At 45.1% G+C, this 13,254-nt stretch overlaps 1 pseudogene; it reads right to left on the bottom strand.

The window, feature by feature from the left end:
• On the bottom strand, positions 1-12,873 carry LOC139001978 (leukocyte elastase inhibitor-like; annotated as a pseudogene).
• Positions 12,874-13,254: the final 381 nt, after the last annotated feature.

Raw genomic sequence — 13,254 nt, 5'->3', positions numbered from 1 at the left:
ATTTAATACCCTCAAAAAAAACAAAAGAATCTTAGGAAACGTTAGTAGCCAGCCCACCAGCTTTGTGGGAGCAAGAAAATGCAGCATTTCAAGCCCCATTCCAAGGAGTGCATTTGACTAAGATTTATATTGATCACAGAGCCCCTCCCCCATCCAGCATTGCATAAAGCCATCCCATTGCTATCACAATCTGGACTAGATGATGGAAATCAAGAGCCCTAATCAGAAAACACACTAAAAGCTGGTAACAGTGTGATCTTTGCATGCCGTCTTGCTTAAAAGTCTCTCCTACTTCACTTCTTTTTTTGTAGTTTCCTGGCATCTTTTAAGATAAGACAATTACTTCTTGACTCCTTGTGATCCCACAGAAACTACAAACCAAGCAGATAAAGAAAAATAAGCTCTTTAATCAATTGAAATCAGAGGGGCTATAATAAAATATTAATCTTGTAGAACAAAGGGTCAGAAGCACTGGCCAAGGCAAAATCATCGTAATAATCCAACCCTTAATTGGGCTGCTCTCCTATATTTCAATTGAATGACTGCTTTTAAGCCTCCCTTCAACAATGACTGTCTCTCTATCATAGCTTCCAGAAGTCTATCTGTGAAACGAATTACAGTTCTATAATTTTTCTCATGGCTTTTAATAGAGTACAGCAGTTTCTTAGTTTACTACACTGTCAAGAGTCTACATATCTGCTTGGTGCATTCAAAAGCAATCACTCAATTTTTCAATATAAAGAAAGGAAAATAGATACCTATGCCAAAGTTAATGGGTGTAAACAGCCAACAGAGCTGACATTAGAAAGGAAGTTACAGATTTTTGGGGCGGGTGGTAGATTTATTGTAGAAGATATATAATTTTCATATATTTTTGAAAGGGCCAGTGATACAGCTCTGAGCTCGACCTCAGGTTTCCACAGTCTCTAAGGGGAAGAAAGTCTGCCTAAGAACAGGATGTTAGTTGAGGGATTGTGTCGAATGAAAAAAATGAATGGATGGTCGGCCACAAAATTTTCCTCTGGCAAAAGCCTGCCACTCTTTTTAGTTAAGGCTGTGGCAGCCACCGCTGCCTCTGTGCCCTCCTCATTAACTTCCACAAAAGACTTGTGGATAATTTCTGATATAAAAAGATCTCTGGCTCTTGCCATGCCAGACAGATCAGCCGTGCTATTAAAGAGATCCTCTATACCCAGACTGGTCAGGTGAGAGTTGAGGTTGTAGCTCTCTTCCAGCTTGAACCTGGGCAGGTGCACATTGACTTTAATGGAACGCAGATTCTCAGGGTTGGTCCACTCATGCAGTTTTTCCAGAGTCAATTGTTCTTCAATCTGAAATGAGAAAGGGCAAAAGAAGAGGTGAGAACTATTCCACATAAGCAAGGCAACATACATTATTTACATGAATGGACTCATTTTATCAGTTGCTAATTAGAATCCTTCATGTTTTGTGCCTAAATAGATTCCACTTGGAGGATTTCATTTCTTTTAAGCAATTGGTGATAACAGAAAAGAGTTGTGGACTAAGCCATCAAGGGCCCAAGTAACAGGGACTTTGGACATCAGATGCTTCAACTACCCATCCATCCACCCACCCAACCATCCATCCACCCAGGCTTTCCTAAACCCCTACCATACTGGATACTGTGATAGGCCAAGATGGCTGTTATTACTTCAACTGGTTGATTGGTGCAAGGTAAAATTCAGAAGTTTTCTTCTATTTCTTCTCTTCTGAACCCTACTGATCACTCTGTTTTTCTGTGAACTCACTGTGTTGAATTAATGTCTAATAGATTTAGCTTGTGGGTTAAAAAGAAAAGGGACTAGTTCCTCATCTAAAATTGGAAGAGGGTTAATGTAGGGCTAAGCTATAGGGTTAAGCCTCTGACTGGCCTGTTGGCAAAGCCACAAACAAGTCCTAGCTTAGAGGGCACAGTCCTCTTAGCATAATTAGACTTGATCTTATCACACTCCCTAGATCTTATCTGGGTAGCTAATGGACTGTGGGAGGCGCAGCAAGTGCTGCTAAAACAAGTGAAATTCACAAGAACATTGTAACTATGGTGACCACTACTTTTTTACCTCTGGCTATAAAATAAAGTCTCAGCTTGCCTCTGGATCTCTCTCTTGTGGCCTCAGCCAGGCACAGGAAGATCCACCTAGACCCAGCTTATTCTCTTTGTCATTTCTTCATCCTTCACCACTCTCACTCAGGCTTGTGGAACCCTTGGCTGAGCTGGCTCGGCACAGGTTAATAATAGTACCTACCTTATAGCATTGTTGTGAGCATTAAATGATTTAATGTATGCAAAGCACTTGGCACACAGTACTAGTAAGTGCCACAAGAATGTCAGCTATTATCATTACCATATTACTACTACTGTTGGACTAGAATGGACCCATCATTCCCCTTGTTCTACTAATGCGGATTATCTCTTTTATGAGGCTGGAGAATTTCTCTTTAAATCACAGAAGAGACAAATATGAAAATACAATTAAAAGAAGGAACATACTGATCTTAATACATACTTTGTACATGCCAATAATTAACATGGAAACTCTTCCTGATAACAGGTTTGGTTAGGGAGAGAGCAGAGAAAAACCACACAGCAGGCTAGAGATACTAAAGAAAAACCATAATCTTCACAGTTTTGCCTAGTCCTAGCCTGACAAGAAATGTCTTCACCTTCAACTGAAATAAAATAGAAACATCATACAAAGTTAATATGAGAACATAGGCTTAGCTTTCAAGCTAGTGTGTCATATGGGTCTTTTCTACCACGTAGCTGTGAGAAATTTAATTCACAATCTATATGAATTGTGATAAGAAGGAGCAGTGTAATAATAGGATCTCATAGTAGAAGCTGAAGTTACCTAGTATAAATGTTTTGGGCTTTTAATTTTAATAAATTTGTTTTAATTAAACAATTCTAATTTCTTAGCACTTTCCTCTAAAGTTCACTTAAGAAAATTCCTGTGAGCTGCCACTCACATGTGAAATTTAATATAGATTCTTAGATGTCTGCCACCACAACTGTTCACTGACAGTCCCTGAAAAGTTAATCTTAGGGCTTCAGAGTAGCAAACATTGATGACCTACTACCACACAACATACACACAGACAGAACCCATCTATCAGAAGGAAACATGAAGCATGAACGTGGGAGCCGTTACCTTCTTCAGACCTGTGGCCTCGTCCTCGATGTCATCTGGCAGCAGGATGACCATGCTGAGGTCCCTGCCTTGGTAAGGCAGCTCCAGTACCCGGCACTTAAGGTCCTCGATGTAGCCAAATGGAAATTTGCTCTTCTGATACATCATTTTCACTGTTTTTGTGTCTTTCTGAACAGTTGAAGAAACCAAGTCACTCACATTATTATCTGCATTCTCTTAGGCAATGGTTTTCAACCTTCTGGCCCTTTAAATACAGTTCCTCATGTTGTGACACAACCATTAAACTATTTTCATTGCTACTTCATAACTGTAATGTATCTACTGTTAGGAACCGTAATGTAAATAACTGATATGCAGGATGGTCTTAGACGACCCCTGTGAAAGGGTCATTCGACCACCAAAGGGGTCATGACCCACAGGTTGAGAACCGCTGTCTTAGAGCAAAGAGCAATTTTATAATGACATCACCTCACCTTATTCAATCTGAACGGTGTATCAGTTGTGGCCTTTTTACTGAATGTCTCCTGCCAGTTTCCTTTGAAATAGATGGCATTAACTAGCACAAGTTTGGTCATATTATCAACCACGCCTGCAGCCAACAATTCTGGAATTTTCCCTAAAGAAATAAAGTATTTTTTTTTAAAATCAGATATTAGCACCCCATTCTTGAACTGCATTGAAATGCACTTCAAGTTCATACTTTATATTTAATTCCCATTAATATATTAAGTTAGGGAAGCCCTACCAGTATGTTTTAACTGTAAATAAACCAACTAAAAGGTTTAAAAGCTTAACACAGGACAATTTTTTCTGCATTGTATGAGAAACAATGAGCCTTCTTTTGGAATGGCTATCCTTTGACAGGCATAAAAAATATTTTTTCATGAAAACCATCTATACTAATAAAAGGATAATAAGCTAATTAGACCAAACATCTTCCAGGTGAACTTGTGGACGTTCTTTGAGACAAAACCATGGTGAGGGAGCCAAGGCAGAGGCAGTTAGTGGTAATCAGGACAGCAGGGCAGAGCAGTTAGTTGGATCCAACCAGCAGGGGAGAGTAATTAAGGGAATCAGGCCAGCAGGCAGGTGAGCAGTTAGGAGCCAGTAGTCCCGGATTGCGAGAAGGCTGTCCAACTGCTGCAGGGATCTGGCCTAAACTGGCAGTTGGACATCCCCAGAGGGATCCTAGATGGAAGAGTTTGTAGGCCGGGCTGAGAGACCCTACACCCCGTGCACGAATTTTGTATCTTGGCCCTCTAGTTTTCAATAAGTCACTCCTTCAAAGCCTCCAAGTGAAAGCTGCTCTCACAGAAAACATTTTAACAGATAACCAAAGGCTAGGACAGTTAGTCCTCTGAAACGCCTGTACCCCTGTGACCACAGCATACCCATGAAAAATGCCTTGGATGGAAGACAGGTGTTGGGTAGGTGCCTTGACTCAGACCTAGACGAGGTTAGAGAGAGTGGTGGCGGAGAAACAGCTGAGATGGAGCCACCCTTGACAGCTTAGACAAGACATTTCCCAAAATACTTATGGCCACAGCAGTTTGTGTCATAAGAATGAGAATATTAGAGGCCCAATGCAAGAAATTTGTGCCAGGGGCTCAGCCTCCTCCACCTCGGCTTCGACCTGAAGTTGTCTAGAAAGGCATCCAGTCTAATTACCATATTATGTCTTTATTATTATAGACTAGAGGTCCAGTGCATGACATTTGTGTGCTCGGTGGGGGGGTCCCTCAGCCCAGCCTGCACCCTCTCACAGTCTGGGAGCTCTCGGGTTATGTCTGACTGGTGGCTTAGGGACCACCGACTTTCAATGGGGAGCTGGCCTAAGTCGTCAGTGGGACATCCCTAGCACTGCTGTGGAGGCGGAAGAGGCTCCTGCTACCACTGCTGCGCTCGCCAGCTGTGAGCCCGGCTTCTGGCTGAGTGGTGTTCCCCCTGTTGGAGTGCACTGACCACCAAGTGGAAGCTCCAGGGTTGAGCAGGCTCGTGCCAAAAGTGGCTCTAAAACATTCCCTGAGTGTTCCCAGATTGTGAGAGGGTGTAGGCCTGAAAAAGGGACCCCATGGTGCATGATTGCGGCCAGGAGTGATGCGGGAGGTTGTCCAGCCAGGAAGCGACCGTGGGAGGGTGCCATGACATGTCTGGCCTATCTTGTTCAGTTGCGATTGGCCAGACCCCAGCAGCAAGCTAACCTACTGGTCAGAATTTCTATCCCCTGGTGGTCAGTGCACATCATAGCGACTGATTGACCAGTCGACTTTCTGCCTCCTAGCGACCAGTTGAGTTGCCTTAGCATATCTATACTAATAAAAGAGAAACATGGTAATTAGCGTACGACCGCTACCCTTTTCATTGGCTAATCAGTGAGTATATGCAAATTAACGGTCAGCCAAGATGGCGGCCGGCAGCTGGAAGCGAACATGAGGCTTCCTTGCTGCGGCCTCTCAGCTGCAACTCTAAGCAACTATGTACTATGTTGCAAATAAGAAGCTAAACAAAACCCCAGAAACCAGCCGGACTAAAAGCCAGCCAGAGCGAAACTTTGTATCGACGTTTTCAGCAGCAAGGCTTCAGAGATAAAGCTGGCCCAGAATAAAAAAAGAAAACAAGGAGTGGTTGGGAGCTTCAGTCATTCGCTTCCGGAAAACAGCCCTCAGCCCCTCACACAGACTGGCCAGGCACACCAGTGGGGACCCCCACCCTGATCCAGGACACCCTTCAGGGCAAACCAGCCAGCCCCTACCCATGCACCAGGCCTCTATCCTATATAGTAAAAGGGTAATATGCCTCCCAGCACCGGGATCAGCATGACAGGGGGCAGCGCCCAAACCCCTTGATCGCCCTGCGGCTCTGTGTGTGACAGGGGTTGGGGCCACAACCTCCCTTTCTGACCTGCTCTGTTCATGACAGGGGAAGGCGCCCAACCACCTGATCCGCCCTGCTCTGTGCCTGATGCGGGGAGCTCCCCAATCTCCTGATTGCCCTGCGGTTCTGTGTTTGACAGGGTGCAGCAAACCAACCCCCTGATCGGCCCTGCTCTGTGTGTGACAGGGTGTGGCGCCCCAACCCCCCCCCCCCCCCATAGGCCCTGCTCTGTGTGTGACAGGGTAGAGCCATAACCTCTCCATCGGCCCTGCCCCGAGTGTGACAGTGGTGCCGCCCCAACCCCCTGATTGGCCCTGCTCTGTGGGTGATAGAGGGTGGTGCCCCAACCCCCTTCCACGGGCCTTGCTCTGTGTGTGACAGGGTAGAGCCATAACCTCCCCATTGGACCTGCCCTGAGTGTGACAGGGTGCAGCGCCCCAACCACCTGATCCGCCCTGCTCTGTGTGTGACAGAGGGCGGTGCCCCAACTCCCCTATCAGCCTTACTCTGTGAGTGACAGGGGGCAGCTCCTCAACCCACTGATCGGCCCTGCTCTGTGTGTGACAAGGTACGGAGCCCCAACCCCCCAGATGGACCCTGCTCTGTGAGTGACAGGGGGCAGCGCCCCAACCCCCTGATTGGCCCTGCTCTGTGCGTGACAGGGGGTGGCGCCGCAACCTCCCCATTGACCCTGCCTTGAGTGTGACATGGGGTGGTGCCCCAACCCCCCAATCGGCCCTACCCTGAGCATGACTGAGGGTGGCATCGCAACCTCCTGATCCGCCCTGCTCTGAGCCTGACCAGGGGCTGCACTTAGGGATTGGGCCTGCCCTCTGCCACCCGGGAGCAGGCCTAAGCCAGCAGGTCGTTATCTCCTGAGGGGTCCCAGGCTGCAAGAGGGCACAGGCCGGGCTGGGGGACCCCTCTCCCCCTGCCCGCCGAGTGCACAAAGTTTTGTGCACCGGGCCTCTAGTCATTAGTATATTGACCTCTGATTGGTTGAACAGACAACCGACCAGATAATCTGACACTTAGCATATTAGGGTTTTATTATATAGCATTCTTTTCCATAATCTGGGCCAGGATGGATTTTCTTTAAAGCTTTACCCTTTTTATCTTAAATTCAATGTTAGTTTTAATTTTAAAATGTGGTTTTGTGAATTTATGGGGAAAATATTTAGCTGCTTCTGTCTTATAAGTACCGCGCGCTAACCGATTGTGCCACTGGAGCCCCTTTTAGCTGCTTCTGTGAAAGCATGTTGAAGTTCCCACTTTGAGGAATTTCCACATTTAAAAGCTGTCTGGCACTGGGCACTGGCAGAGTTTAGCCCCAGCAAGAGGGTGAGGGCAGAGGAAAAGGCAGGGAATCATCTGCAGGCTGGGAAAGTGGAAGGAGGAAAGGAACGACCAGTGTGTAATGAATGCCTACATTCGGCCCACTCTCTCACCTTCAGTCTGCCCTTTGACTCACTCGTTTATCACCTTTCTTGCATCTTCAGAGGCTCGCTGAAAATCTACACTGGCCAGTTCAGCAGCATAAAATTTCTTGGTTGAAGCTAAGAACTCCTGTTTAAAATAAAGAAGGTTAAAAAAAAACCACAAAACAGGAGTAACTCCTACTACATACAGAAATGGTTTTCTAAAATCCTTAAAAGCAGTAGAAATTGTCCTAAAAGAATCAAATTTCATTGTGACAAATAAATTCTAATCGTTATACTTTTTGCATTATGGTAAAAAACACATAACACTAAATTTATCAGCTTAATCATTTTAAGTGTACAGGTCAGTAGTTTTGGTGTACAGAAAAGAAATTTACCAATTCTTTCATGACCTTTGGCTAACATTTCCATAAATAAGTATACACTGATTATTCTTGGAAGTGAAATATGGAATTCATTCTTGCTTTAGTAACACAGCCAGAGGTAATCTTTTCCTGTGAAGACTGTCAAATGAAATCAAAACATTAATGGGGATATTGCCATCTGTTTAAATTCTGTATTTTATTTCTGAATGTATATAAATAAAAACTGACATCTGTGACTTGATTGTGCTGGAAAATGTCTGCACTGTTTTGTCAGTTTTAGCATGTGAATGTAAAGTACTCACCGGGAGGAACTCATAGGTTTTCTCTCCGTATAACCTATTAGCAAGTTTCAGAATATAGGGAGCTCCCCGCTTGTTGATATCAGCATTCAGACTCTGAAAACTTGAATGAATCTCCTTAACTGCATCGAAGTGAAGAGTCTAAAATAGAGGAAACATTCTTTCTATAGCCATTCATTTTGAAACGGATTCCTTGACATTAGCTTCTATCAAATTAAATTCATGCTTTTATTACTAATTATCAATATTTCCCAGCCCAATACTTTATTAAACTTTCATTTGAGAACAAAAGATTAAAGAATCTAAAATGTATCGGTTTGTGAGACATAATTACATCAGAAGCTCTTTTCATATCACTTTTTTATAATTATAGCCCCATGAATGTAAGTGGTTAATAGGCTTAATATTTATCTATGTCTGCTTTTTCTCCAGAGGAAATTATAACCTGTATATTCATATATAAATTCTGCATCAAATAGAGTTTTACTGAAAGTTCTCAGAAATAAACAGTAAAATTTAGAATCATCCCCTACGTGAGAGCACAAAGATATTACAGAATTGAGGGTATTTTTAAACTACACTATCAGCATCAATAACTTAAAAATAACATCTATAAACTTAACATTCAGTAAAAGTTTAATTTTCATGTTACAAATCAAGAACCCTTTATGGTCTTAGGAGTCCTGGGCTGGTTCCTTGTTTTAACACACAAAGAAGAAACCTACACAATGTACAAAGTGCAGTTACTCACCAAGATAGGGAATGTTTGCACAATTGCTATGATAGATCTGCTTTAATGGAAAAGAAAGGGAACTTCTTTTTTTTTAATTAAATTTTTATTGTTCAGATTACATTTGTTCCTCTTTCCCCCCCCCATAACTCCCCTCCTTCCAGTTCCCGCCCCACCCTCCGCCCTCACTCCCCACCCACTGTCCTCATCCATAGGTGCACGATTTTTGTCCAGTCTCTTCCTGAATCTCCCATTCCCCTTTCCCCCCCAAGAATAGTCAGTCCATTCCCTTTCTTTTTTTTTTTTTAATATATTTTATTGATTTTCTACAGAGAGGAAGGGAGAGAGATAGAGAGTTAGAAACATCGATGAGAGAGGAACATCGATCAGCTGCCTCCTGCACATCTCCTACTGGGGATGTGCCCGCAACCCAGGTACATGCCCTTGACCGGAATCGAACCTGGGACCTTTCAGTCAGCAGGCCGAGGCTCTATCCACTGAGCCAAACCGGTTTTCGGCCCATTCCCTTTCTATGTCCCTGATTCATTATAATCACCAGTTCATTCTGTACATCAGATTATTTATTCACTTGATTTTTAGATTCACTTGTTGATGGATGCATGTTTGTTGTTCACAATTTGTATCTACCTTTTTCTTCTTCCTCTTCTTAAAGGATACCTTTCAGTATTTCGTATAATACTGGTTTAGTGGTGATGAACTCCTTTAGCTTTTCCTTATCTGTGAAGCTCTTTATCTGACCTTCAATTCTGAATGATAGCTTTGCTGGATAAAGTAATCTTGGTTGTAGGTTCTTGCTATTCATCACTTTGAATATTTCTTGCCACTCCCTTCTGGCCTGCATAGTTTCTGTTGAGAAATCAGCTGACAGTCGTATGGGTATTCCCTTGTAGGTAATTGAGTCTCTTTCTCTTGCTGCTTTTAAGATTCTCTCTTTGTCTTTTGCTCTTGGCATTTTAATGATGATGTGTCTTGGTGTGGTCCTCTTTGGATTCCTTTTGTTTGGGGTTCTCTGCGCTTCTTGGACCTGTAAGTCCATTTCTTTCACCAGGTGGGGCACGTTTTCTGCCATTATTTCTTGAAATAGGTTTTCAATATCTTGCTGTCTCTCATCTTCTGGCACCCCAATAATTCTGATATTATTCCGCTTGAAACTGTCCCAGAGGCTCCTTACACTATCTTCGTATTTTTGGATTCTTTTTTCATTTTGCTTTTCCAGTTGGGTGTTTTTTGTCAAATCTTTGGTTTGATTCTTGTGCTCCTCTGGTCTGCTATTGGGTATAATATTCTTTATTTCAGTCCGTGTATGCTTACTTTCTAATTTCTTTATCGTAGCATCGAGGGTCTCATTAGTTTTTGTGAGGCTTTGCTCAAGTTTATTGCAAGCCCTCAAAATTGCGATTTTTTAGCTCCATATCCTCCATTTCTGTCATGTTTTTTTGTCTCCGCATCTTTTATGCTTTCTTGGTGCACCCCCTTGTGGTCTTTGTGCGCAATCTTGTTCTAGTTAAGCTTTAATTATTGTAGTTAATACTAGAGGGATTTGACCACCAGGCCGACTGGCTGTGAAAATCAGCTGTGTGGAAAACGTCTGTCCTCTGGGGAGGTGCTAATTTAGCCTTTGCCTGAGGCTATCCGGCAAATGGCTCTGCGCAGGGCTTGGGCGGAGTGGGATCAACGGGGCGGGGGGGAGGGAGCAGCTATGGCTGCTCTCAGTCCATCTCCAGAGGCTCTGCTTCTCTGTCCCAGCAACCGCTGCAAACCTCGGAGGGACCATAGCCAGGCAGTCCTGCTTCTCCCATTTGAGTCTGGGTCCCTAGAGACTCGCCCGGATCTGTAGCCCAGAGTCTGAGACTCCCTCCTCATTGAAAACAACAACCGCGCCCTCAGCCACCAGCCCGCTTTGCGCGCGCACCACCGCACCAACGTACCTTTAAATTTTCCACACTGCGCCTCCTCTGAGCCTCGGAATGCTGTTGTTTTTCCTTCTAGTTGAAGAGTCTCTCCTCAGCCAGCCTTCCTGTGGTTCTGGTTGATGTCCATTCAGTCTTTTAGTTGTATTTTTGAAGTGGTTGTTTGCGGCCGCAGTCTCCGGTGTTTACCTATGCCGCCATCTTCGATTCTCCAGAAAGGGAACTTTTAACACTATTTTTTGCTGAAATAATACAGCCCCCGGATAAACCTCAAAATAGAAACTGACAATACCCTGCAAGAAGCAAGTAGCAATTATTCCCAGGGGATAAATTAAAAAATGGGTTTTGGGAAATATAAAAGTGCTTTCATGTCTGCAGTGGTAAAGACCACTGGTTTTTTATAAAATGCGGAAATAAAATATCTGCAGCTGAAACAGATGGAGAAACTTGAATCCAAGGCTGGACCATCCCCAGTTACTGGCACCATAAAATCTTTCCCCTACTTCCAAGGAGAGCTAGAGCTCCCCTCTCAGAATTCAACAAAGACCACACAGAGCAGTGGTGGGCCCCACACCCATGAAGGCCAGGTGGAAGGCCAGGCATTACTGCTTCTTCTCCCTTTAACAGGGACCTGCCATTCCACCCAGGGCTTGGCCCTGTCCCTGCAGCGGCCATTACTCACTTCTTTCCTCTGCTTCAGGCTCCCCTACACACACAGGCACCTGTGGCAGGCACAGGGCTAGGTCTCCACAATATAACCGCATGATCTCCTGTTCCCTCAAAAAGGCAACACCGCCAACTTCTCCAGTGTGGTGCATTCCCTGTGTCATTTTGTGCTGAAATAGCAGGCAGCTATTAATGAGTAGCGAGTTGCATGCAAAACAGAAAGTGAAAAATCTGAAGTGAGAGGAGATGCCTTCAAAGATTTGCCGACTGCAAGAGAAGCAGCACACTTCCTGGCCATTGTAACTTTCTTCACCGCTGTATCCTCAGCCAAACAGAAAACAGTGCCTGGCACATAGTATGTGCTCAGTAAAAGCTCAATAATGACTGAAAGCCTGCATATAAATGAACTGCTCTTGGGGCTTTTCTGAAAGTCTGGCCTCATCCTGTGTAGTTGTGGAACACACAAGTACAGTGTTTAAAACTCCCTGTAAGAGCTCAAAGGCACAGCTTTTTAGGAGGGACTTTCAGGGAACCCAGACTCTTTTTGTTAGTTTCTGCTGACCTTGGACATCTGTGCCTCGGTAGTGCCTCGGGCCCCCAGAAAGACCATGGCCAGCGCTGAGGAAATGCTCATGGGGGAGATGAAGATGTTCCCAGAGGGGTTGTTGTCCTTCAGGGTGCGGAAGAGGTCCACTGCGAACCGGGTGTTGGCCAAGCTCAGCTGCTCCATGGTGAGGCTACAACACAGGACAGAGGCCTAGCACACCAGCAAATATGGCAATGACATTTCTCCATGGCTCCCTCACTCTGAAACACCCGGAAAACTTGTACTTCCTTTTCTTTTCTCAGGAAGGCAAGAGCACTGTCTCATGAGCACACAGGTGGGAACTGGACAAGGATCCATCAGCGACCCAGGGCCAGGACCCTGGGAGCCGAGAGGGCTCTGACTTGCAGACTCAGCAGCCAGCACTGGGCCTTTCCTACTCAGTTGGGGAGCACACACACTTCCCACCCTTTACCTGAAATGATAATTTTCTATTAGAAAATCATAGCTACCCACTCCGCATTAAAGCAAATTTCAGCACAGTGGTAGATTTTCCTCATTTCCAAGATTCAGTTGCTAACGTTTAGGGAGGTGAAGTGTCCCAAGTCTCGAGGCTGCTATAGGATGTGAGAGTTTGAAAACCCAGCACAGGCCTTAGGGTCAGGATGCAGCCCACCAGCAGCAGGGGACAAGCATCCTCTCTGACACCCACCCCTCAGGTGCAGGTGACTGGCCCTCCACCTCAGCTCAGAAGCCTGCTTACCAATGCTGCCTCCTCTCAGAGCTTGTTTCCACAGCGATGGGCAAGGAAGAATAACAGTGGTGCCAGCTGCTTCCCTGTCAGTAATACATTGAATTATCACTGTTGTTATTGGAAAGTAACCTCTAGGATCACATTGGCCTCCCCTCCCTCCCTCCCTCCCTCCCTCCCTCCCTCCCTCCCTCCTTCCCTCCCTCCCTCCCTCCAAAGCAATGAAAAACTATGCCCCCTGGGCTGTCTAAAACTGTTACAAACTGCTCTGGGAAGCAGGAAGTTGAGAAAGAAATGATCTCAGGCTTGGCTCTGGCTTCCAGCCACAAGGCTGTGTCCAGTGCATCGCAGGCCAGCCTGCCCTTGCGCCAGGGACTATGGGGATTTGTGGGGGTGCTTCCAGTATCATCTCCCTCTCAGATAAGTGGTGCAGGCAGCAGTCCCAGCTAAAGGGCAGGGGCTGCAGGTACCCAGGCCAGGGA

The sequence above is a fragment of the Myotis yumanensis genome, unplaced genomic scaffold (assembly GCF_028538775.1).
Source record: "Myotis yumanensis isolate MYYU_CA2020_CCGP unplaced genomic scaffold, mMyoYum1.0.hap1 SCAF_2, whole genome shotgun sequence".
In the NCBI taxonomy this organism is placed as follows: Eukaryota; Metazoa; Chordata; class Mammalia; order Chiroptera; family Vespertilionidae; genus Myotis; species Myotis yumanensis.
This window is presented reverse-complemented; position numbering and strand designations above follow the sequence as displayed.